At 35.9% G+C, this 27,684-nt stretch overlaps 1 protein-coding gene across 7 annotated transcripts in view; it reads right to left on the bottom strand.

The window, feature by feature from the left end:
* Nucleotides 1-27,684, bottom strand: part of NOL4 (nucleolar protein 4) — a 456,396-nt gene that overhangs the window by 273,732 nt on the left and 154,980 nt on the right. The window lies entirely within an intron of this gene.

The following is a 27,684-nucleotide window of genomic DNA, read 5'->3' on the forward strand; positions in this document are numbered from 1 at the left end:
TCCACACTTATACGGACAATAGGAGGAAAGAATACACAACGGAGAAAAGGTAATCTTTTCAATAAATGGTGCTGGGAAAACTGGACAGCTAAATGCAGAAAAACGAAACTAGACTACTTTTTCACACCATATCCAAAATAAGCAAAATGTATTAAAGGATTAAATATATGACCTGAAACCATAACATTCCTAGAAGAAAACATAGGAAGTATGCTTTTTGACATAATTCCTAGCAATATTTTTTGATCTGTGTCCTCAGACAAGAGGAACAAAAGCAAAAATAAACAAATGGGACTACATTGAACTGAATGGCTTTTTACACAGTGAAGAAAACCATCAACAAAATGAAAAGGCATCCTATTGAATATAAAAAGGTATTTGCAAGCAATATATCCAAGAAAGGGTTAATATCCAAAATAGGCAAATAACTCATATAACTCAACATCATAAAAAGCCTAATTAAAAATGAGTAAAGGAGCTGAATGTTCATTTGTCCAAGAAAGACATTCAGAAAAATTTCACAACATCACTAATCATAAGGAAAATGCAAATCAAAACCACAATGAGTTATCAACTCACATCTGTCAGAATGGCTATCATCAAAAAGACAGAAAGTAAAAAGTATTGGCAAAGATGTGGAGAAAAGGAGACCCTCATGCACTATTGATGGGGCTGTTAATTGATGTAACTACTATGGAAAAAGATATGGATGTTCATCAAAAAATCTAAAATAGAACTACCATATAGTCCAGCATTTTCACTTCTGGATATTTACCCAAAGAAAATTTTAAAAACCCACTAATTTAAAAAGACATATGCACCCCTATGTTTACTGCAGCATTACTTACAATAGCTAAGATATGAAAGCCACTTAAATGTCCATCAATAGATAAATAGATAATGAAAACATTATTATATATATATGTGTGTGTGTGTGTGTGTGTATACATAAACACAGATGTATATAAAATTCTCAGCCATTAAACATGAAATCTTGACATTTGCAATAACATGGATGGATGGCTCTTGATGGTGGATCTTACTAACTGAAATTCAGACAGAAAAAGGCAAATACTATAAGATCTTACTTGTATATGGAATCTAAAAATCAAAAGAAAAGAAAATATTAATAGACTCATAGATACAGAGAACAAATATATGGTTACCAGAGAGAAGGTGGGGGCGTTGGATGAAATAGGTGAAGCGAAATAGAGGTGCAAGACTCTAGCTATAAAATAAGTCACAGGGATGTAATATACAGCATAAGGAATATGGTTCATAGTACTATAATAACTTTGTTTGGATCAGATTATTATTAGACTTATCCTGGGGATAATTTTGTTACTTGTGCAAATGTCAAATCACTATGTACTAACATAAAATTAAAGTAATATTGTAAAACAACTCTGTTTCAACTAAAAAAGACACAGAACCCAACAATGTATGTTGTCTATAAGTAATCTAGTTTAAATATAAAGACACAAATACATTAAAAGTAAAAGGGTGGATTGGGTCCTATTTATTTTTGTTTTTATTTTCATTATGAGATGCATCAAAAAAGATATTGCTGTGACTTACATCAAAGAATGTTCTGCCTGTGTTTTCCTCTAAAAGTTTTATAGTATCACCTTACTTTAAAAGCTTTTGCACAGCCAAGGAAATCATTAACAAAATGAAAGACGACCCAAAGAATGGGAAAAAAAAAATCTTTGCAAACAAAGTGATTGACAAGGAATTAATTTCCAAAATACACAAACATCTCATACAGTTTTATATCAATAAAACAAACAACCAAATTAAAAAATGGTCAGAAGTTCTAAACAGATGTTTCTCCAAAGAAGACAGATGGTCAAAAGTCACATGAAAAGGTGCTCAACACACTGATTTTAGAGAAATGCAAAGCAAAAGTACAGTGAGGTATCACCTTACACCAGTCAGAATGGCCATCATCAAAGGTCAACAAAAACTTAATGCTTTATTGAGTATGGAGAAAAGGGAACCATCCCACACTGTTGGTGGAAATGTAAGCTGGTACAACTACTATGAAGAACAGTATGGAGGTTTCTTAAAAAGCTAAATATAGAAGTACCATCTGATCCAGCATCTATCCAGAGAAAACCATTATGTGAAGATACATGCACTCCAATGTTCACTGCAGCAATATTTGCAATAGCCAAGACATGGAAGTAACATAAATGTCTATCAAGAGAGGACTGGATAGAGAAGATGAGGTGCATATGTACAATAGAATATTACTTAGCTATAAAAAAGCATGAAATAATGCCATTTGCAGCAATATGAATGGACCTAAAGATTATCATATAAGTAAGTCAGACAGAGAAAGACAAATATCATATGAGAGCACTAATATGGGGAATCACTAATATGTGGAATAAAAACGATACCACAGAACTTGCAAAACAGAAACAGACTCAAAGATTTTTTGAAACCAAACTTACAGTTATCAAAGGGGAAACATGAGGGGAGTGATAAATTATGGGACTGGGATTGACATATATACACTACTATATAATATAGATGGGTAACAAGAACCTACCGTACAGCACAGGGAAATTACTCAGTACTGTGTAATAACCTATATGGGAAAAGAATCTGAAAAGGAATAGATATATGTATACATATAACAGATTTACTTTGCTGTATGACTGAAATTAAGACAATTTTGTAAGTCAACTATATTCCAATAAACATTTGGGCAAAGAGATCCTACTGTATAGCACAGGAAATGTGTGTGATTGGGTCACTTTGCTGTACAACAGAACTTGAAACATTGTAAATCAACTATACTTTAATAATAATTGTAAAAAGAAATATAAAAATAATTACTACACACAAAAAATAAAAAAATAAAAAGTGTGTGGGTAAAGAGAAATTTACCATGCTAATAAGAATCAAAAGTAAGCAGAATATCTCTATCGATTTTAGGAAGTACAGTGATTAAAGTAAGTAAAGTTATCAGAGGTAAAGAAGGGCATTACGAATGATGAATAGGCCATTTCTCCAAGAAGATTTAACAAGTGTCAACAAAAGTGTGTCCAAATATGTGAGGCAAAAACTGATAAAATTTCAAGAAGAAGTATTGGAGTCCTCAATCATTATTTGGAGATTTCAAGTTTTCTCTCTCATAAATGGAACAAAACCAGTAGCCATAAAATTGGTAAGACATAATTGAATTTAACACCATCAATCAAGTGTATATAACTGACTTGCATAGAGTACAGTCTTTTCAAGTTCACATGGAAGATACACGAAGATAGAGCACATTCTGGACATTAAAACACAATTTGAGATGTTTAAAAGAATAGAAGTTATACAGTGTATGCTCTCAGACCATCATAGAATTAAACTAGAAATCAATAGCAGAAAGATAACAGGAAAACCCTCAAACATGTGGAGGTTAAAGAGCATACTTTTAAATAACCCACTGTTCAAAGAAGTCATCTCAAGAGAAACTTCAAAATAATTCGAACTAAATTAAAATGAAAACATAACTTATCCAAATTTTGGAGAAGCAATGAAAAAAGTACTTAGAGTGAAATACCTAGCATAAAGTGAATAATTTGGAAAGAAGAAAGATCTAAAATCAATAATCTGGGCTTCCCATTGTGGCTCAGCGGAAATGAATCTGACTAGCATCCATGAGGACACAGGTTTTATCCCTGGCCTTGCTCAGCAGGTTAAGGATCTGGTATTGCTGTGAGCTATGGCAGAGGTCACAAATGTGGCTCGGATCAAGCATTGCTGTGGTTGTGGCTCAGGCCAGCAACCACAGCTCCGATTTGATCCCTAGTCTGGGAACCTCCATATGCCACCAGTGTGGCCCTAAAAAGACCAAAAAAATACAAACAAAATAAAATCAATAATCTAAGTTTTTACTTTAGGAAACCAGAAAAAGAAAACCAAATTAACTCTAAAGGAAGAAAAAGAAAGAAACAATAACTACAGCAGAGATCAATGAATTTGGAAATAGGAAATCAATCTAAAAATAAAGAAACAGTGAAACCACATCATGACTCTTTGTAAAGATCAATAAAATCAGTAAGCCTCTAACCAGCCTGAGGGGAAAAAAAAAAATGAAAGAGGACATATTCTACTAATATCAGAAATGAAAATTGGGACATCATGATAGGTCTGGTGGATATGAAAAAGATAATAAAATATTGCAAACAATTTATGCCCATAAATTTGATAATCTGGATGAAATAGAACAATCCTTTGAGAGAAACAATCTGCCAAAACTCAAAGAAGAAATAGACTATCTAAATAGGCTTATATCTATTAATGAAATAATACAAACAATAACCTTCTGAAAGAAAGCACCAGGACCAGATGGGTTTCCTGATGAATTGTACCAAACATTTAACAAAGAAATTACACCCAAATGGTGTTGGGAAAACTGGACAGCTACGTGTTGCAAAATAATCAAAGAACTACTCTCTCACACTATAATAAAAATAAATTCAAAGTGAATTAAAGACTTAAATGTAAGACCTGCAACCATAAAATACCTAGAAGAAAACATAGGCAGTAAGCTTTTTAACACTGGTCTTAATAATACTTTTTAGATACATCTCTTCAGGCAAGGGAATCAAAACCAAAAAACAACAAATGAAACTACATCGAACTATAAAAAGCTTTTGCACAGAAAAGAAAACTATCAAAAGAATGAAAAGGCTTCTGACTGAATGGAAGAAGATTTTTTCAAACAATATATCTTGTAAGGGGTTAATATCCAAAATACATAAATAACTCATACAACCGAACATCACAAAAACAAACAACCAGATTCAAAAATGGGCAGAATATCTAAATAGACACTTTTCCAAAGCAACAGACACATGAAAAGATTCTCAACATCACTAAGTCATCAGGAAAATGCATGTCAAAACCACAATGCCGTATCACCTTACCACCTATTAGAATGGCTATTATCAAAAAGACAAATAATAAGTGTTAGTGAGAATGAGAAGAAAAGGCAACACTTATGCACTGTTTGTGGGAATCAAAATTAGTGTAGACACTACGGAAAACAGTGTGGAGATTTTCAAGTAAGTTAAAAGTAGAATTACATATGATCCAGGAGTTCTGCATATTAACCCAAAGAAAATGAAAACACTAATTTGAAAAGATAAATGTACCTCTATATTCTTTGCAATGCTATTTCAAAGAGCCAAGATATGGAAGTAACCTAAGAGCCTGTTGATAGACAAATGGATAGAGAATATGTGGTATATATATAATAGAATACTATTCAGCCATAAAAATGAAATAATGTCATTTGTAACAAATGGACAGACCTAATGTACTAAGTTAAGTAAATGAGACAAAGAAAGACAAATATTGTATGATTTCACTTACATGTGGAACCTAAAAAAACAAATGAAGAAACGAAACAGTAACAGTTAAAGATACAAAGAAGGAACAAATGGTTGCCAAAGAGGAGAGAAATGTAAAGAGGAAAAAAGCAAGTGAGGGAGATTGGGAGACACAAACATCCAGATGCAAAAAAAAAAAAAAAAAAAAAATGAGTCACAGGCATGAAATGTATAGTGTGGGGAATATAATCAGTAATCGTGTAATATAATATCTTTGGTAACATGTCACAGCTAGACTTACGGTGATCATTTTGAAATGTATAGATATATTAATCACTATGTTGTGTAACAGGAACTATTATAGTTTTGCAGGTCAATTATACTTCAAAAATAAAGATATAAACTTATAGAAAAAGAGATTATTGTGGTGACTAGAGATAGGGTGTGGGGAGAGAGGGAACTGGATGAAGGCATTCAAAGGGTACAAACTTTCAGTTGTAAGATAAATACTAGGGATGTAATGTACAACATGATAAATATAATTAACACTGCTGTTTGTTATACATGAAAGGTGTTGAGAGAGTAAATCCTAAGAGTTATCATCACAAGGAAATTATTTTTCCATTTCTTTAATTTTTAATCTATATGAGGTAATAAATATTCACTACACTTATTATGATAATCATTTCATGATGTAAGTCATATCATTATGCTCTACATCTTAAATTTATATAGTGTATGTCAATCATATCTCAATAAAATGGGTAGAAAAATAAAACATTAAAGTCTGGAAAGAAAAGAAATTATACCAATTCTTTATAATCTCTTTCAGAGGCTAGAAACCATGGTAATACATTCCTATTTCATTAATTCATTCTGTGAGGTCAGCATTATTCTTATTCCCAAATCAGATAAAGGCATTAATTGAAAACTACTGATTAATATCGCTCATGAGCCCAGATGCAACAAAATATTAGCAAATAAAATTTTAAAAATGTATAAAAAGAATTATACATCATGACTAGCTTATCCCTCAAATGCAAATCTAGTTCTACATTCCGAAGTTAATTAATGTATTCTATCACATCAAAATAGTTTAAAAATGATATATCATATCAACGAAAGCCAAAAAATTTGACAAAAATCCAAAACCTATTCATTTAAAACCTCAGTAAACTAGGAATAGAAGGGTACTTTCTTAACTTGATAAAGTCTATCTACAGAAACACACAGCTAACACACTCTTGATGGTGTAAAATTCAAAGCTTTCTCACAAGATCAGATATAAGAAAAGGATTCCTCTTCTCACTTCTCCTTTCCAACATCATATCTGAAGTCCTAGTTAAGATAATAAGGCAAGAGAAGGAAATACAATATATACATATAAGGAAGGAAGGCCCAGAACTGTTTTTGCTTACAGATGACATGTCCATGTAATGTAGAAAATCTGAAGAGCTGACTTCAAAACTCCTAGAATTAAGGAGTGATTATATCAAGGCTGTAGGATACACCATTAATACACAAAATCTAGTTGCCTTCTAATATACCTATAATGAATAAGTGGAATTTGAAATTAAAAACACAATACTCCTCAAAATGGAATACTAAGGTCTATGTCTAACAAAATTTATATGGTATCTATAAAAGAAAAACTATAAAACTCTGCAAGAACAAAATCAAAGAATAAATCAATGTTCATGAGTATGAAGAAAATATTGTTGTCAGTTTTTCAAAATTGATCTACAGATTCAATTAAATCCCATTTAAAATTCCAGCAAGTTATTTTATGGAAATAGAAAAGTTTATATAGACAAGCAAACGACTCAGACTAACTAATAGAATATTGAAGAAGAGGAATGAAGTTGGGAAATTAACACTACCCAAGTGAAAGACTTATTCTAAGTCTACAGCAGTCAAACTAGTGTGGTGTTGGCCAAAGATTAGGTAAACCGAAAAACGGACAAGAATAAAAGGCCCAGAAATAGACCCACACAGATTTACTCAATTGATCTTTGATAAGGGAGTAAAGCACTACAATGAAGCAAAGACATTTTCCTCTTCCACAAATGGTGCTGGAACAACTGGACATCGACATGTAAAAAAATGAATCTAGACACAGTCCTTGCACCCTTCGCAAAAACTACCTCAAAATGGATCAAAGACATAAATGTAAATCAAAAACTAGAAAATTCCTAGAAAATAACCTAGGAAAAAAAACCTAGACGTACTTGAGTATGGTGATGCCTTTTTAGATAGAACCTCAAAAGCATGAGCTATAAGAGAAATAGTTATAAGCTGGGTTCCATAAAATAAATATTTGTCTTCTCTGCAGAAGATGGTATCAAGAGAACAAGAAGACAAGCCATAGACTGGGAGAAAATATTTGCCAAAGACACATCTGATAAAGGACTGTTACCTTAAAGATACAGAGAACTCCTAAAATTCAATAATAACAAAGAAACTCAATTTAAAAAAAAATGGGTCAAAGACATTAATTGATGCCTCAGCAGAGAAACTAAACAGATGGCAAGTAAGCATTTGAAAAGATGCTCCAAATCTGTGTCCTTAGGGAAATGCAAATTAAATTAACAATGAGATACCACTGCATAACTATTAGAATGGCCAAAATCCAGAACACCAACTTCACCAAATGCTGAGAAGGATATGGAGCAACAAGAACTCTCCTTCATTGCTGGTAGGAGTGCAAAATGGTACAAGCCACTTTGGAAGAGAGTTTGGCTATTTCTTAACAGCCATGCATACTCTTACCAAACAATCTAGAAATAATGCTACTTCGTATTTACCCAAAGGAGTTGAAAATTTATGTCCACACAAAAACCCTGCATATAGATGCTTACAGCAGCTTTGTTCATGACTGTCCAAACTTGGAAGCAACCAGATGCCCTTCAACACATGGATAAATAGCCTCTGGTATGTTCAGAAAATGGAATATTATTCAATGCTAATAGTAAATGAGCTAGCAAGCCATGAGAAGACATGGAAAAACCTTAAGTGTACATTACTAAGTGAAAGTAGCCAGTCTGAAAATGCTATATACTGTGTGATTCCATCTATATGGCATTCTGGAAAAAGTACTAGGTAGACAATAAAAAGGTCAGTGGATTCCAGGGGTGAGCAGCGAGACAGAAGAATAAACAGAGCAGAGAGGATTTTCACATGAGTGAAAATATATGTATATATATACTCTATGAAACCTAAAAATCCCAAGTTCTTATAGAGTTTTACTTACCTCAGCCAATAAAACTTTTAATTATCAGTGTTTACAGTAGTCATTCTTTCATGGCTTATCTAATTTTATAAACAATATTTTATAAATTACGAAACAAACTCAAGCATGAAGAGTCATTAAAGTGTATTTTATAATAGAGGATGAAAGAGTACAAGTTTCATAGGCAAGAAAGATTGATTTTTCTCAGGTACCACACATTTTAAAAAAGAGTAGAGCACAATATAATAAGCACATAGCTACTTCTTCAGACTTTTCCCTCTCATTTACTGAACAATTTTAATAGACAACTTTCTTTTCTTAAAAGAGAAACATGTATTTCTGATTTTTGTTGGAGGCTTGCCAGATATGCATGTATACAGGCCATAGTGAATCAAAGAAACTAGATGGCGCTTGAAGAATGACGCTAATCTAGGCTTGCCAAATAATATAAGACTTTCCCAGACCCCTGGGGAAAAGGGAGTGAGACTGGAAATGTACACCATACCAGTGGCTGCTTGAAAGCAAGTTGCCAAATACTCCAGATGTCCTGGGTGGAAAGCCATTGACATTCTTGTTCTCATGACCAGAACCCTAAGGGAGTTGGAGGAAAGGGCTTAATAGCCTTAAGCATAAACAATATAATCTTTCTCTGGAGGGTTAATCATTTATAGCATCTATGAATACAAAGGGTCTGTGCCTTGCATATCTGTAGCCTTGATCAGTAACACTGTAAATGACACATGTGATTCTGTACCTACAAGGAAGTAGAAAATAGCAAATAAAAATCATGACTTGGCTCAGAGGGTTGCTGTTGCCTCCCGAAAGCGGTAGCCCACCGATGCCCACTCTGTTTCTTCATCTCTTCTTTCTTAAATCTGCGGCACTGCTGACTTTGGGACCTGAGTTGATGAGGTCTTGTCAGATTTTCTAAGAAATAGCAATTTTAGTGGTCTATAGCTGTGAAATTGCAGCTGCAGCTCTGATTCACCCCCTGGCCTGGGAACTTCCATATGCCCCAGGTGCAGCCCTAAGAAGAAGAAAAGAAAAATAATCATTCACCAGAATGGTACACTGCTTTTTATCCAAAGATGAGCTTATGTTTACTCATCATCCCTAAAGTTCACAATTTACCTTAGGGTTCACTCTTGATACTATTCATTTTATGAGTTTGGATAAATGTGTTTATATATACACACATTATACATATATAGGATTTAGTGTTTATTGTATATCATATAATTAGGCTTTCTTTTGTTAGAATATCAATTCCACCAGTTCCACCAAAACTGATAATTAAAAGTTTTATCGGCTGAGGTAAGAAAAACTCTATAAGAACTTGGGTTGTCTGCCTTGTCCACTGCTATGGTCCCAGCAGTAAAAAGTGTTTGACTGATAGTAAGGACTTAATAATTAAGGAATAGATAACTTAATTTTAATTTCAGTATATTAATAACTGTTGTCTTTTCAATCACTTTTACTAAATGCTTCCAGAAGGAATAAGTGAAAAAAAGATTTTTCATTCATCATATCATGTTGATCAAAGTTGTATAAGAAAGGATAGAAGGGGATAATCTCCATGTAGTTTTTACCATGATCTTGGCACAAGGGGCATACATAGCCAAAGTGAAGCACAATTCTGAAAAAGTCCAAAGCATGTTTTCTTTCAATACTCTTCTTCCTCTAATTTAAACAGTTTACAAATGAATAATTCTTGAAGCCAGTAGTGCATTTTACTGTGAGTACATACATCCTCTATTAGTTTCTCTATTTGTGAGTATATATATTATGAATTTTGTGCGTCTATGTGTGTATATAAAATATATATATAGACATACACATTTTTTTCCACACATGTAAGAGTCTTTAAGTTCCTGTAGCGCCTTCCCAATTAGAAGCTGATCATTTAAATTTAGGTGTTCATTCATATTTACAAAGGTTTCATTTTGAGGGGTGTGTATTATTTTAATTTTTGATAAGGGAGAAAGTATAAGAACCTTCAGATACCAAAAGTGTAATGGTAAAGTCTTACCTACCAATGAGAGATAACTGAGGGTGATACTTTAGTAGGAAGCAGACAGTAGCATGTGCACAGGGTGCCCTGAGCAAACTACAGAAACCCTGGCTACTTGCAAATGGTGCTTCCTCTTGACAGATGAATTATAAAAAGACTTCCATTCCTCTGAGCAGAGACAAGTTTGCACCAGCACATATGAATCAGCAGAATATGACTTGAAATCAGCCTTCACCCACTCTGGGACCAGCAGTCTTTGTAGAGCACACAAAGGTCATCACTTTACACCCACATACAGTAGCCAAGGGGAGCCTGGCTACATGTCTGGCATCTTCCGAATTCTGAATCTCAATGATAACATATTCTGCTTACTCAAAAGATGACCCTGGATAGTGTAAAATATGATTATCCAGCAACATGTGGCACAAAAGAATTAGTGCTGGCGAACAACACTGAATCAAAGTCATCCCTTTTCTGCATTCATAAGGGTGTCCCTGCGTCTTAGCTAGAGTCATGTCTGAAAATAAGTTCACTTCACTAAATGACCCCAAAATGTTGGTGAGATGTTTCCTTAGGTTCAGATTGTTTTCTCTTCATTGCAGATGTAGTCATTATTTTGGTTAATGGGAAAAGGAATCAAATAACTTACATATTTTCCTCACCTTTTTCCAACAAGATGACACAAACATTTCTAATTTCACTTTTCACCTTTGCGAGCATATGGGACTGGAGCTGGCATGGAATAGGAGAATTATGACAGTGACATTTCTACTAAGCTTTACAAGCTAGGACTCTTCAAAGTACTGTAGGTGCTGGAGACTCTTGGACTGGAGGCTGTTACTTAGATCTTTAAATGTCCCCTGTACTCAACTACAGACAGACAGAAAAGTCACTTGAACAGTTTTAACTGACCTTCTCCCAAGCATAAGAGTTCGAAAAGGGGCTCCTGAATTCTTTCACACATATTTGAATTGTTACTTTCTTTCATATAAAATAATGTAAATGGAAGATCCCACTGAATAGCACAGTAACATGTGATAATTTCGGGGCTCTCAGACACAAATTTCCTACAAAATAGTGGCTGGTCACATTGATTATTTCTAACAAATAGCATCATTTTTAGCAATGTGACTGATTACAGTGTGAGTGCTTGAATGGTGAACTCTACTCATGCTTGGTTTGAATGCACCTGGCAAACTCCCTGGAGGCGCATTCACAAGTCAATGTGAAAATGTGTAATACCCGAGAGTAAGTTCTTGCTTTAGAATCAAATGGAATTCACATAGTCTACTGAATAAAAAGCAAGGCACACATTTCTCTTTAACTAATGTAATAAAACACATACGTGCATATACATGTTTAATTAAAGTACCCAATGCCCACCAACCACTTAAAAGTTTTCCCAAAAATTAACAGTCATGATACAATATATAAATGCTAGAGAAAAACAAAACACAATTCAAACAAACAAACAACAACAACAAAAGAAAAACTGCCAAATATCCTTAATTTCAAGTGGAATTAAAGTCCAGAGAATGAAAGATACATTACAAAGGAGGGGAAAATCACTTTCATTCATATGAAATACTTAATTTTAAATATTTATAGACATGAAAGATATTGGTAGAAATCTGATATCAGTAGACCTCTAGTGGTTATTAGAGTAATTCATAGTTTTACTATTTTCCACTACTGCCTCTCTCAGTGTAGAAAAAAAGAAAAAGGGGGTTCAAATGTTCCAGGATATTACCTTCCATGGCAACACTGCAAACAGTAGCACATATCTATTCATATCTTTTGAAAAAAACAAACAGTAGCACATATCTATTCATATCTTTTGAAAAAAATAAAAATAAAAAAATAAAACCAACTTCCAAAGTAGGATGACCTCAAACTACCAAATAAAAGCAGTCTGTCATTGCTACATTTGAAAAGCCCTTTTAGGTTTAAAACTCCATCCAGGTAGTTATCTTTCCCAACACAAAATAACTTCCCTGAAAAGAGAAACTCAATGAGTATTTGTGTATTATTTCTTTTCATCTCAGAGAGTTGAAATATGCTCACATTTTCTTTAAGCCAAGCTATTTTAGTCTAAGTGTAAATATGTGATCCATGGGAGTTCCAGGCATGGCTATCCTGCATTTCTGTGGCTGTGGTGTAGGCTGGCAGTGGAGCTCTGATTTGACCCCGAGCCTGGGAACCTCCATATGCCACAGATGCAGCCATAAAAAGCAAAAAAGAAAAAAAAAGAAAAAAAGAAAGAACAATGAATACAAAATTTTACTTGCAAGGGAGACAATAAATACATGTTTTCTCTTTCTATTAAAGTGAAATAGATATCAGGTTTGGAGGATGATGGTCATAAACCTCTCAGCATTGGTCCTGTCACAGAAGTTCCCATTAGGCGGATATAAATCAGATCTTAGTTGAAAGTAAAATGTCTCAGATGAAGTTAATTTCCTTCCTCTAAATTTACATCACTGTTACTAATGATAGGTTTTGCCCTTTATTAATAATGACAATGGGCAAAGCAAAAGATGTCTTGAAGCTCTAGCACTCTTCAGGTGACACTAGATGTTGTGGTTTTAGACAATGTCACACATTCCAAATGCCACACTTTAACAAACCAACTATCTTCTACAAGTAAGAATGTAATCCTTTGCTGCCTATTACCAAATAATTCATTTTAAAAAGGTAAATGTAGGAAAAGGCAAAACATTTAATAATGTTCAAGATAATTATGCGTCCATGATGACAAGCCCATATGAAAAGCAGTCATTCAATAATTACTCATATGGGGTCAAAATATATAGTTTTAAAACATCTGTTTTCATTTGGAGGAAGATTTCTAAAATGCCTAGTAACCATCTGTAAAGGAACTTAGGTACAAAATGAACCTGGTATCCAATTTCCTACAGAGCATTTAAAAGGAGGGAAATGGATCAGGATGAAAAATTTAAAGTGCTGTGAAAGTACCTTAGAAATATTAACTTTGGGCTTCGTCCCAGACTTAATGATGATTACCACTGACACAGTCACCAAACTCAAGTGTGTAAAAAAGAGGGCATTTTCCTTTTTAACTGATTTCAGTTTATTTGCCCCACTTTTGGGGGGGAAATTTATGTCATATTAAAGTAATTCAGTCATTTCCAGTAAAAGTCTTTTTTCGTATAACTACTCAGTCTCTCTTGTAAACTACTCAGCATTCTAACCTCCACCAGCACCCCTTCTGCTTCTCCCTGGAAGCCTTCATGATGTAGTATTGTATGAAGCTTAGAAAGGATAGGTGAAAAGAGAGGCCAGTTTATTCTGTCCTCATTGTTCCCCATGGAAGAGTAGCTTTTTCATCATTTGTCTGTCCTTACTGGATCTGCTGATGATGTCCGTGACCCCACTGGGGTTTCTAAGTGATAATTTCAGGACTTTTTCATCCCAACCACAGAGATTCTTCCAGTGACCAGATGTCTTAGATGCTTCTTCCTGGCCTTCCATTCCATGCCGGTGCGTGTCTGTGAGACTTTTCTTTAACCTGTTATCTCGTACCTCATGCTTTTGCTATTGTGCCCTTCGGATACTATTCTAGACACACAGTATCTATGAGGTCAGCCACCTTTCTGATTACCCTATGGGTAATAAGACCCACACCCACTCTGTTCTTTTATCTGTCAAGCACATTCCAATTACTCTGCCACCCTGACCATGGTCATTAGACTTTTCCCAGAGAACCCTGCAGCTCATCCCTCTAAATTGCTCTTTTCCATAGAGTTGGACCACTAACAACTTCTTTGGGGAGGAAAAAAAAAGGTTGTTTTATGGTTTTAAAGATATATATCTATGCTATTAATTTTAAATATCTACTCAAGTACTCAAAAGCCAAGCAATTGATTCTTTAGTCATTCTATAACATGCTTAGCCTGAGGGCAGTTCATTTGGAAAGCTCTGGATTCTGCTTGAGAGGCAATGTGGCTGGCAAAAGTAGAAGGATTTGAAAAACCAAGCACACACATTTCAGCATCAAAATATTGCCCCATTAGACCTTAACAGTTTACAATGCACACGGCCTTTGCACATGCTGTGGCTTCTGCCTGACGTGCTCTAGTGTTTTCTCGCCTGTGAACTACTGTTCATCTTCTGGATCTCTGTCACTTCTGAGTGGTATTTCCAGCTCCTCTGTGGCCAGGTTAAATCCATGCCACTACTATCATCTCTCATGAGGGAGTATCATCCTTTACCTCATAGAACTTACAGTTTGTAATTATAAATCTAGTCATGTGTCCCCACTCCATTAGACTCCAGATAAATGTTAACACTGTAGAGCCCTTTTATGTTTTGCACACTGCTGAAATTTCTAACACTTCATATAATCCTCACAGCTATGTGTAATGGTGATTTTTTTACTGTAAATGATTATATTATCTTATTGGTTCATATCATAGACTCTGTGAAGCTTTAAAGAAAATATTACCCCAACTGAAAATAGAGGGCTAACCGTATGTGAAACGGCGTGTGTCAGGACACACAGGTCATGTCATAGAACTGGGATCTAAACGTTGGTCCTGTGAATCCTGGTCCCCTGGTGTCCATCACCCCACATCCTTGTCCACTGTAACCATCATCTTTAATAATACTTTGGAAACTGGTTTATAAAGAATACTTAGCAAACACTTGCTAAACAAGGTGAATTACTTTTAGTAGCAAACAACAGTATGGTTTATCAGAAAGAAAACTAAAGATATGGTTTAACATTGCAGTGAGAATAGTATGTAACCCAATAAATTACTTTGATTATTAAACAGCCTCACAGTATTATTATAATATCACCATGATGGGGTAAGAAAAAAAATTTTTTTCCAAAAAAAGTGAAAATACCTAGTCCGCCTGGAACTTATTTATAAATTTTTCATACCCAGAATAACATTTTTGTAATCTTTTTAAGAAAGCAGGAATAGACCCCTATCTATAGATGTAAATACAGAAGCTGGCCTATTTACAGACTGGCTGGCTGACAAGCCCAACAATACATGTGGGGATATTGACAATTGTTTAACAAAAAATATGCCCAAGTGGAAACTGGGTCTATAATTAGGCTTTCAATTCACCAAATATAGGATCTCGGAGCCACAAGCTAATACAGCCATCTAATAAATTTTATTGATCTACTTGTTCTTTTCATAAATGCAAGTATTTTGAATTTATAATATTAAGAGGCTCTTTTGATGTTTGATGCTTTATTTTGAAATTTTGCTCATATTTGTATAGGGCTGAATATCTCATTATCATATAAGTCCACTTCACTTAATCTGGAATAATTTCCACTTTATGTACCCTTTAACATTCTTAATGTTTTCTTTACACTAGTATGACTATTATTGTTATACAAAGTATGCCATTTTAAGACATGTGACTTGTGTGATTGATATTTCAAAATAGCTTCTTCATCTGGATGCTTTATTCAGGAAAATGGTACTCTTTTTCAAAAAAGTGTCCATTTTATTGTTATTTCACACAAAGCAAAGCTGAACTGTTACCCCCAAAAAGCTTATAAGATAAAATAAATCCTCATTGGCATGAGTGGATGGTCATGAATGACAAGTAATTTGGGTTTTTTTTTTGTCCCCTTCTGCCAAACCTTGGTCTTATTAGTTAGAATAAAGCAGAGTAAAATAAAATAAAGAGACTCAAAATAAGGACTGTAGTAGAGGAGGCCAATCACAATTTCTCATTGTCCTTTCCATACAAGGGAAGAATGGGGGAAAGGCAAGAAATTGTCAAAAGTCAATTACATATTTAGCAGATAAAAAGAAATATGAATTTTAAACACAGGACAATTACTCTCAAGAGATATTATTAAAATAAACAGGATTTAAGTTTGCTACTCCTATTTTAGAAAGCCAGGCGAAACCAATAGATTTCAATGGCTAGAAATAATATTTTAATTTCTTTGTAACAAAGGAGAAACAAAGATTCATGCATGAAAATAGGGAAGTATGGGGAAACATCGACAAGTAGCCATTATAGACAGATTAAAAAGCACAGGCAATGGTGAAATATTAGTCTGAATATTCATGTTCTTTTCAGAAAATAAGAACTTGATGGGATGGTTGAGCATGCATGGCATAAAATAATGCATGTAGGTAAGAGTAGTTACAGAATATAATAAATGCAGTGGTTACAGAAGTGGGCTTGGGGCAATTTGGAAGCTCATCTTTAAAAGATGTAGGCTCCAGATCTAGAATCCCCGTGTTCCAATCCAGATTCTACCACTCAGCAATTGGATAATGATAGTGACTTAGCCTCAGTTTCTTCATCTATGCCATGAAAATAATAAGTCCCTACTTCATAGGATTGTTGTGACAATCTACAAAGTTAATTCTTGGGGCAGTGCCTGGCATTTTATTTCTCCCCATTTTCTACCGTCACTTTCATTTGGAAATATGTAAAAGAATAATCTGATTTTTGATGGTTGAACCCAAATGAGAGTTTAGATATTTTCATCAACTCTAAAACTGAGTTATGCACATGACATTTAGAAAGACAAACCGCTGATGCTGTTGATGTGTATTAAGAGGGTAAGTACCTTCTCACTGACACCAATTTAGGACACTGGCATCAATGTCCAGTGTAAAAGTCCCCCGTACCTATATGATTTTTCTTCACTGATTTATGATAGATTTGAATAAAGACAGAACTGAGTAGTTATATTTTTTATTTTTACGACACTAGGATCTACTCTCCAAGATGTTATACTAAAGCAATAATGATATGTTACTGGATATGTTAGTGAAATAAATCCGCATGGTGAAAGATACACTGATTGACAATATTCGACTGTCAAAACACTCAAAATTTCTGAAATGTATATAGACATTTGAGGTTGTCAAAGCTTTAATGATTTTGCTGTTGAAGGAAATCCTAAGACCCTTCGGTACCCTAAGACCTCAGATAAATTTTACAAAGAGCACTTGAAGGAAAACAGTAATTATTTTTGAAAACACTAAAACTCTGATTCATTCATTCTCTCTCTTCCCCCCAACCTCTCTCTCTTCCCCCCACCTCTCTCTCTTCCCCCCTCCCCCCCACCTCTCTCTATCTCTCCCTCTCTCCCTCCATCCTTCCTTCCTTGCTTCCCTCTCTATACACACACAGACCCACTCATACGCATATATGCGGATAATTATTATGCACACACATACGTTCAGGGAGGAAGAGAAATAAGGATTCTTATGAATGATGAACATAAAGAAGAAGAAAAACAGGGAATGTTAATTTCACATCTTGGCAACATCTATGAGTCTTTGTTGAATACAATTTCTCACTAAAGACACAGAAGATTGGCAGCAAAAAGAAGACAGAGAATGATTTTGGATGATGCTTGCAGTCAAGGCAGGAAGGAAAACTGGGACTGGGAAATCTGCTTCTCCAGCAATCACCCTGGTTCTTGAAGTACTCATCATATGTGTATCTTAGAATTAAAATGGCTCTTGAAAGATGGAAAAGGCTTCTGGGAGAAGAATGGGGATGTCTCCATCCTTCTTTAATCCCTTTCTCTAGTATGAGAAAGCACTTATACCAGTTTGGAGATTCATATAAAATTATGGAGTCCTGTTTATTTTTTAAAGCACAGTATTTTGTCAGGATGAAGACAACAGAAAATGTTACAGGTGAGAAAGAGAATCCTAACAGCGTTAACACTCCAGAGTATTCTGGAGCTAGGATGCATCTCGCAGAGCGGTTATCTAAACTTCTCATTTTCAAATGTAGTAATGGTGACCCAAAGATGTCAACAATTCTTAGATAAACACGCAAAATTAATTACTGGCAGAGCTGGGACAAGAAACCAGGTCTGAAGATTTTAAATTAAGAGTACATTCTTCATGTTGCCTTATAAATGAATTCACTTTTAAGTTTTCAAAGTTATTTTTTTTGTTCCATTGCTCTCTACTGGATTTGAGAGGTAAAGGGAGATAGCATAGGCATCAGGAACTCCAAAGTAAGATGTGAAAAAGACAGATTACTCATTCATGGGCAAGGAATCAACCACCTGTCTAATGTCTGGCAAGAAAGACTGAGTCTAAGGATTGAGTATGATTTCACTATAGCAGTGAGGAGACAGAGAAGAAATTTCAAAACATCATTTCAAATTAAAAAATGCATTCTGGGAGTTCCTATTGTGGCTCAGCCAGTTATGAGCCTGACCAGTATCCAGGAGGATGAGGGTTTGGTCCCTGGCCTTGCTCAGCGGGTTAAGGATCCAGCATTGCCACAAACTGAGGCATGGGTCACAGATGAGGCTTGGATCTGGCATTGCTGCAGCTGAGGTATAGGCCTATAGGTACAGCTCCAATTCCACCCCCAGCCCAGGAACTTCCATATGTCACAGGCCTGGCCCCTAAAAAAGCAAAATTTAATTTAAAAAATTTAAATAATAAAAACTACATTCTACTATATATCAAACACTGTGTTTGGCTCCAAAAGCAGTGTGGAAGGATGCAAAGGACACACTGTTTCCTGCCATCAGGGCACTCCCCATCAAATAAAGTTAGCCTGATATGAAAACAATTGTACTATAAATTTATAATATAACGAAATATCCTTTCAAATGCCTTAATATATTCCAACTGTTTTTCCCTTTCATCGACCCACCACCCCCATCATCTAAGTATAATCTTTGTAAACCTAATAAATAAATTTTTTTTATGGTCAACTTAGTCTCATTTTTTACCTACTTTACATCTGTACAACTCTCATCCAACAACAGTTTCAAGGCCCTCCTCAACACTGAGATTATTTTTGCCTGAAGGCTAAAGCTGATTGATAAAAAAATGATAATAGCTAGCTGTCCCACATTAGCAACAAGAAATTTGTAAAGAAACACAGCATGGTGTTGGCTTTACAGTGAGAGTTTTTAAAGGCTAGCCATGTGATGGTAAAAAGAATCAAAAAAATTAGAAAAAAAGCGAATTGCTCAAGACTTTTAAGTTGGGAAAACTCAGGTGGTTCTGATTCTATAATATGGCTAGATTCATAGATTTATTAGTTCAAGTTTTATTTGAATAAATTCACAAAAGATGTGTACTTTCTAACGTCTCTCTAGCACCATATAAAATTTTGAGCTTATGCATTATCAGACAGCCAAAACTCAGCAGCTGAGGACTAAAGGTCTCATCTTATGGTGGTTCCAAGAGAATTTTGGCATCTCCCAAAGACACTGAAACATTGAACATTGGATCTATGGGTAAAAAATTTATAAACAAAAATCTCAAATAGATTCAGAAGACCAGAATGAGGGCTCTCATATGCTGCAATGATAGCAGTGCCCAACAGGAAGAAGAAAGATTTCTTTTTTTTCCTAGCAAGGACTCAGCCAATGAAAACCCCTGGACTCTTTGTTTACTATAGTCCTCCAAACTCCCTTTACCCCTCTGTACTCCTTCCTTTGTATGTGAGGACTTTTATGAGGCTCATGGTTATAAACCTCAAGTTGCAATTCTCTGCTAATCCTAAATAAACCCATCTCTGCTTCAGAAATATCTGGCAGTCTATTTGCTTTAGGTCAATATTTTGGCGGCCATGCAGAGACCAGAGAAGACTCCTGAAGGCTCAAGAGTGGTACCCACAATCGAGTCCACTGTGGCTCACTGCTTTCTTGCCAAACCTAGAGTTTGAAGGTATACCTTTCTCCTAGATCTGAGTTCACAACGTTTTGTGTTTGAAGGTCTCTAGGCTTTATTTTGGACCTATTTTAAGTTTTGTCCATGTGGTTAAGGCCTTGATCTGTATGCGAGTACTCATTTAGCCCTCCAGTCTGATTTTGAAGTCAGACTGTTTCAACCCAGGTTGGCTGAGAAGCCATCTGCCCATTCCTTCAGAAGCAGGGGCTGCTTCACTAAAACTGCAAATCCAGCTATCTCACTGGCCTATCTTTTTAGAATAAAGGCAGTTCTCTGGCCACTGGCTGAAAAGCCTTTGTCCTTGCTCCTCCTGCACCAGGCTGTTTCCTTAGACTGGCTGGTATGAGGCCTAAAGGGTACTGGAGATGGAAACTGTTTCAATTGAGCCAATTTAAGCTGTAGGCTATTTAAGCTGTTTGAAAATTTTTCCTTCACTCTAGAGAAAAACTTGTGAGAAACAGGATCCCAGATATCTAAATATTTTGAGGGTGCCTCCCCAGAATCTGGCCAAATTTAAGTTTAAAAACTATGCTCTTGGAGTTCCTGTCATGGCTCAGTGGTAATGAATCATGAAGTATCCATGAGGAGGTGGGTTTGATATCTGGCCTCACTTGGTGGGAGAAGGATCTGGCATTGCCATGAGCTGTGACACAGGTCACAGATGCAGCTCAGATCTGGCACTGCTATGGCTCTGGCATAGGCCAGCAGCTACAGCTCTGATCAACCCCTACCCTGGGAACTTCTATATGACTGATAGGCCCTGAACAAAAAGGTAAAAAAAATCCCCAAAACAAACAAAAAATATGGTCTTTCCTCACGTGCATTTCTAATTGGTATTTTGAGGTTTTCCCACACTATCAGGAGTCTAAAATTGCCTCCCTGCAAATTAAGATTTTCAGATTAACTGAGGCAAATAAATGATTAAAGAAAGACAAACCCTAAAGGCCTCAGGCTCTTTTTCCTTCAATTGTCTCAGAATTGTCCTCTGGCACCATCTTGTCTCCCTGGCTGCTCAAGGTCAGACTTCGCCTCTAGCACATTTTCCTCATTCCTTCATCCCAATTCTCTCTCTAAACTTGGTTCCCCATACCAAATCTCTCACTAAAGGTCCCCCTTATTCTGAGGCTCTCCCCTCTCCCCCTTTCTCTGAATTTATTAGGTTCTGCCTCTTTAAAAGTAAGCCTTCTGGAGTTCCTGTCTTGGCTCAGTGGTAATGAACCTGACTAGTATCCATGAGGACACGGATTTGACACCTGGCCTTGCTCAGTGGGTTAAAGATCTGGCGTTACAGTGAGCTGCGGTGTAGGTCGAAGGTGCGGCTCAGATCCTGCATTGCTGTGGCTATGGTATAGGGGAGCAGTTACAGCTACCGTTAGACCCCCAGCTTGGGAACTAATATATGCTGTGGGTATGGCCCTAAAAAGACAAAAAAATAAATGAACTGAAATGAAATGCAATTAAGACTTCTGAGGATCCAGAGGGTACCTTAATTTCTTATATTCCCTTGACTAAAGCTGAACCCTCAGACTTTCTAAAGAATTTAATATAGTCATTTAAACATAGCAATCTGGTTTCCTGGATTTACATCAGTTAGTTCAGAAGCTTACTGGTGAAGGCCAGGCCCAGCACTGGATGAAAACCACTAATTGGGAAAATTCTGAAAGGTCTCTGGAATTACAATTGGGAGATCAGCCTGCTAATTTATTATACGATCAGACATGGACAATTGCTAGGCAACTTCATCAAGCAATCCCCAGGGTTTTTCCAAAGCTTGTTGATAGGAACAAAACTCAGGGCTGCAAACAAAAACCCAACAAACCTGTTCATGACATTACAATCAACTTTAAATTATTTTTAAAGAATTGATTTAGATTATTTTTATTTATTTATTTATTTTTTTGTCTTTTGTCTTTTTTTGTTATTGCTGTTGTTGTTGTTCTTGTTGCTATTTCTTGGGCCGCTCCCGCGGCATATGGAGGTTCCCAGGCTAGGGGTTGAATCGGAGCTGTAGCCACCGGCCTACGCCAGAGCCACAGCAACGCGGGATCCGAGCCGTGTCTGCAACCTACACCACAGCTCACGGCAATGCCAGATCGTTAACCCACTGAGCAAGGGCAGGGACCGAACCCGCAACCTCATGGTTCCTAGTCGGATTCGTTAACCACTGCGCCACGACGGGAACTCCTGATTTAGATTATTTTTAAAGAAAATTCCTTCAGATGTTGATTTCTTCCAGATAGCTTTTAATTCTATATTTATTAATGGGCTGAACTGAGACCTTTCCCTTATAGTAAAAAGGACCAGGATGGAATGGGAAACTACGTCCAACTCAGATTTAGTTAATCTGGCAAAATACCTCTCTCACATGCTAGATGGGTCTTAGAAGTAGACTACCAAATTCTTAATCTTCAAATCTAGCAAATAAAGGCTCCTACATAATACCAAAACCCTCTTAGTTTCTGCTATTATTTTATTTATTTATTTATTGTCTTTTTAGGGCAGCACCCATGGCATACGGAGGTTCCCAGGCTAGGGGTCCAATTGGAGCTGTACCTGCCAGCCTACACCACAGCCACAGCAATGAGGGATCCCAGCCACATCTGTGACCTACACCACAGTTCACGGCAAATGCCAGATCCTTAACCCACTGAGCAAGTCCAGGGATCAAACCCACAATCTCATGGTTACTAGTCGGGTTAATTAACCACAGAGCCATGATGGGAACTATTTGGGGGGGGGGTCACTTTCTGCTATTATTTCAAAGAGCCAGGACTTTAGGGAAAGAGAATGTTACGAATTTAAGCACTTTAGGTGTTTTATAACCAGCCTTTCCAATGTCCTTCCAATTCTCAATGACAAGGCTCCAAGGAACTAAAGAGCTCTTCCCAACCCTCCTTCCTTAATTGGCTTGGAGAAACATTTCTCCAGATTGGGGATGAGTCTCTTCTAACCCTGACACTAGAGCCACTTTCTTGGTGCTCTAACGCACTACTATAAAGTAGCCCCTGCCTCAAGTACTGAAACAATTCTAGTGGGGATCACGAATGAACCTGTCTCTGAACCCATTCCCTTTTATTTACATCCTTTGAGAAATATACGCCCTTTTCTTTTCTCCTCAGTTCCTCAGTCTCTAAACATGTATTGGACTAAGAATTCTTAGAGAAGTATCATATGAAATTTCTTTTTCTCAAAAGGAGGAAATAATTCTAGGAGTTCACCGTAGTCATCAAGGTAACCAACCAGGTCAATTAAATGACACCTTGACATGTTTTATTTGTTGCATCTCCAATGGCATTAGAGCTGATTCTGGAAACACTCTTTGTTCCTACTGAATCAGCAACCACACTCCTTATGGTAAACCTCCAACTGATATTGACAAAATTCACAGCACATCTCCCATTAAAATTCAAATAGATTCCAAAATCAATTGGAACCCTGTAAGTAAATCAGCCCTTCAAAGCATAAAGCCTGTAATAGAAGATTTCAAGGCTGAAGGCCTTGTTATGTCTTGTACTAGCCCTTGTAACACTCCTATTGGACTGGTGAAAAAAACCTAAGGGCCATGGGCAAAGATGTGTCTGGGACCTCTAAGCAATAAACAACACTGTTATCCCTCCACACCTTGTTGTTACTACAATTCATTCCTACAGGAACTAAATTCATTTCTGTAATTGATTTAGCAGTATATTCTTTAGTATTCCAGTTGATGAAGCTGGTCAATATCTCCTTACATTCACTTGGGAAGAAAAATAATTCATCTGGACAGTAATGCCTTAGTGTTTCACTGAGTGCCTTTAATTTCTTATAAATCCTGAAGGCTGCTCTGGATGATATAAAGTTTCCTAGAGGTTCTATTTTGTTGCAATATGTGGATGATTTGCTTCTTTGCTCTCCTTCTCAAACCTCCTCACAAGAAGACAGCATTCAGTTGCCAAAGCTATTAGCTTTAAAGGGACAGGAAGTCACTAAAGAAAAATCACAGTTTGTCCAAACCCAGGTTCAATATTTAGGGCATGTAATACCAGAACAAGGGCTACACACAGGTACAGGCACGCTTCAAGTTGTCCTAAATTTCCCAAAACCCAAATTTAAATGTCAGCAGCAAGGCTTCCTCAAACTGATTAGTTATTGCTGAAATTGGATGCCACATGTCTCTCTTAATGCCAAGTCTCTATATGTTTCACTAAAGAACAACAACCCAGATCCTATTCTATGCTAAATGAATAGCATAGTCTTTAAGACTAAAGGAGAGTTTGATGGACCCACCTGCCCTTGGGCATCCCAGTTAGCAGATTACCTTTTTTTCTTTTTGAATATGAAAAGGAAGGAAATCCCCTTTGGGGTACTTGCCCAAAAAACATGGGGACCACGATCTACCCACATTACTGTCAGCAACTGGACTCTGTGGTACCGGGATAATCCCCTTGTCTTAAAAATATTGCCATCACTGTTCATTTGGTTAAGACCATCAAGAAACTTGCTGTGGGATCTCCTTTAACCTTTTTTTTTTTTTAATAAATGTTTGCACCAATTTTGTGCTGCTCCTGAATTCTCACCACACTCATCATTTCTCATTCAGCCACCTCACCTCCTGTGAAGTCCTTTTGTTAAATACTCCTCACATAACTCTTTTACATTGTAATAACCTTGATCCTACTATTTATCTTTTCCTCTGTCACTGACGAAGTCCCTCACAACTGCTCAGCACTGACAAATAACCTCCTGACTCTTCATGATGATTTACAGGAAACTCCTCTGGAGAAATCTCACTATGTGCTATCAGGGGATGAAGACCTTAAGGATCTTGTAATGAAGACCTTAACCATCTCTTAATCATCTATTGGAAAAGACTCCTCCAGAAGAACTCAAATGTAATACAGATGTACCAATCAAGTACTTCTAACTAACCCATGTGCCACTAACTCCAAGAAATAGATTCTTAGATTGCTATGACACACCTACAGAATGCATTGGACCTCAAATGGATCTGCACATCATCTGGAAACTTGAAAAGTAAAAATTTCCTGGAATTAAAGCAGATGATATTTGATAAAACAGCTTTCCCAAGACATCTGGACCAAGCCTGTTGGAAGTGTGTCATCCAACTTTTGATGATGGCATAATGTTTAAGATTATCTCTAATTTCTTCAATCTTGATGATATATGGACCTCAGATAAAAAGTACCTGAGAGTTCACCTTACTACCACTCATTATTCAAATGTGACCTTAATAGGTTTCTAACCTGCACACTTTTTCTTTGACATGAGACATTACTCCCAGGAAAGGTCCTTCCTGGCAATAGAGACAGAAAGCTGATGAAACTAGAAAAACTCACTCTTGATCAGCAATGCTTTCAGAGGAGGAATTTGGTCAAAAGGGGAAAGTGGAAAAAATTGATCAACAGAAACCTCAATTAAATAGTGTTGGGAGCCTGGAAGAGGAAGCTCACATGCCCTGAGATGACAGAAGAGCCAAAGAGGAGGAAGAAAGACCTCATTTTCTTTCCTGGGAAGGGCTCAGCCATGAAAAGCCACAGACTCTTTATTTACTATAACCCTTCCAACTTCCTTTTCCCCTCTATAAAAACATTCTCCTTCCCTTGCCATGTGGGAACTTGCCTCATCATGACTAAAGAACCCGGACTTCAATTCTCTTCTAATCCTGAATAAACCCATCATCAGAAACAACCCAAATGTCCATTGACAGATGAATGGGTTCAGAAGATGTGAAACATATATAAAATGGAATACTATTGATCCATAAAAAAGAACAAAATAATTCCATTTGCAGCAATCTGGAAGGAACCAGAGATTCTCACACTAAGTAAAGTAAGTCAGAAAGAGAAGACAAACACCATATGATATCACTTACATGTGGAGTCTAAAATATGGCACAAAGATCTACAAAACAGAAACATACCATGGACAATGAGGGCAGACTTGTGTTTGCCACAGAGAAGGAGGGAGACAGGGGAATGGATGGGGGAGTTGTGGGTTGTTAGATACAGACTGTTACATTTAGAATGGGTGGGTGAGGGGTCCTGCTCTATGGCACAGGCAACTGTGTCCAATCTCTTGGGTTAGAACATGATGGCAAATGAAAAAAAAAAAAAAAAGTGTGTGTATGGGTGTCTGGGTCACTTTGCTGTACAGCAGAAATTGAAGGAACATTGTAAATCAACTAAAATAAAATTTTTAAATTCTAAATTAATTTGACAGCATTCACTGATCAGATTAGACTCTTTAAGGCAAGTCTGGAACCAAGCCAATTTCTTTTTATTTTCCAGAGGCCCAAGACCTAGCTAAGACTGGACTGGTCTCTGGGGTGTGCAAACTTCGGAGTGAAATCAATAAGCTAATTTTGTATCAAGCACTCACTTATATGAAAAAGCACTTATGTGATATGAGTAAAGAATAAAAAAATGGAATTTTAACTTAAGATAAAACTTTCAAATAATATGATCCTAAATGCCAGAAGAATATACTATTCCCTAAAAAAGCGTATTAAATAAATGCAACCTCAGCACCTTTTTTCTGTACTTTTGCTTTAATTATATGTAAGCCAACTTGCTATTCCTTCTTCTGCTTTTGGAAGTAGAGAATTACTACTTGAAAGCAATTTCAAATGATTAAATATACACACATTAAGATACACACACATTCACAAGCATACATAATGTTATAAAAAAATCTAGCAATCAAAATTTCTCTAATTTACAGTAACATTATCTATTTTCTTTATATAGCTTATAATGATACTTTATATTTCTGCAAATTATAATTACTTATAAAGCAACGGCTATGAAGAGAAAGCCCTCTAAAAGCTGCATCAGCTTAACTACCTCAATCCAGTAAAATTAATTAAATATGTCACCATGAGAATTATTTTTTTAATCTGGCATTAGAACAAGTTGAACTAAGAAAAAATATCAGTATTATATCATTTTCATCTATTTTAAGTCCATAAATATATGCAGCTTAAAAATTTATTAAAAAAAAACACACTGTTAAGGATAAATTCAATTTTGGAAGTAAAAAACTTTATTACATTTATGTAAAAAGAAAATAAATCAAAATTCCTTTTTGAATTTTCACTTCATGAAAAATTTCCTAAACAAATAGAAACAAAACAAAAAGAAACAGAGTTGTAGAACAAAGAAAGTTACTTACACAAGACAATGCAACCTCAGTAGGGAATTTGGTGTTCAGTCTAAAGAAATTTCAGTAGCTTTCCTACTTAAAACTCACCATCATAAAAATTAACTACCATATTTAATTTTCTATTAAGTACGCAGTTTTACATCATTTTTATTAAAAACATGTTTTATTAGATTTTCCTACTGAATAGTGAATAGTAGTTACTTCTTTTTTTTTTTTTTTTAATTTTCCCACTGTACAGCAAGGGGGTCAGTAGTTACTTCTATTGCTGGTTTGTAT

Source organism: Sus scrofa, chromosome 6 (assembly GCF_000003025.6).
Source record: "Sus scrofa isolate TJ Tabasco breed Duroc chromosome 6, Sscrofa11.1, whole genome shotgun sequence".
NCBI classification, from domain to species: domain Eukaryota; kingdom Metazoa; phylum Chordata; class Mammalia; order Artiodactyla; family Suidae; genus Sus; species Sus scrofa.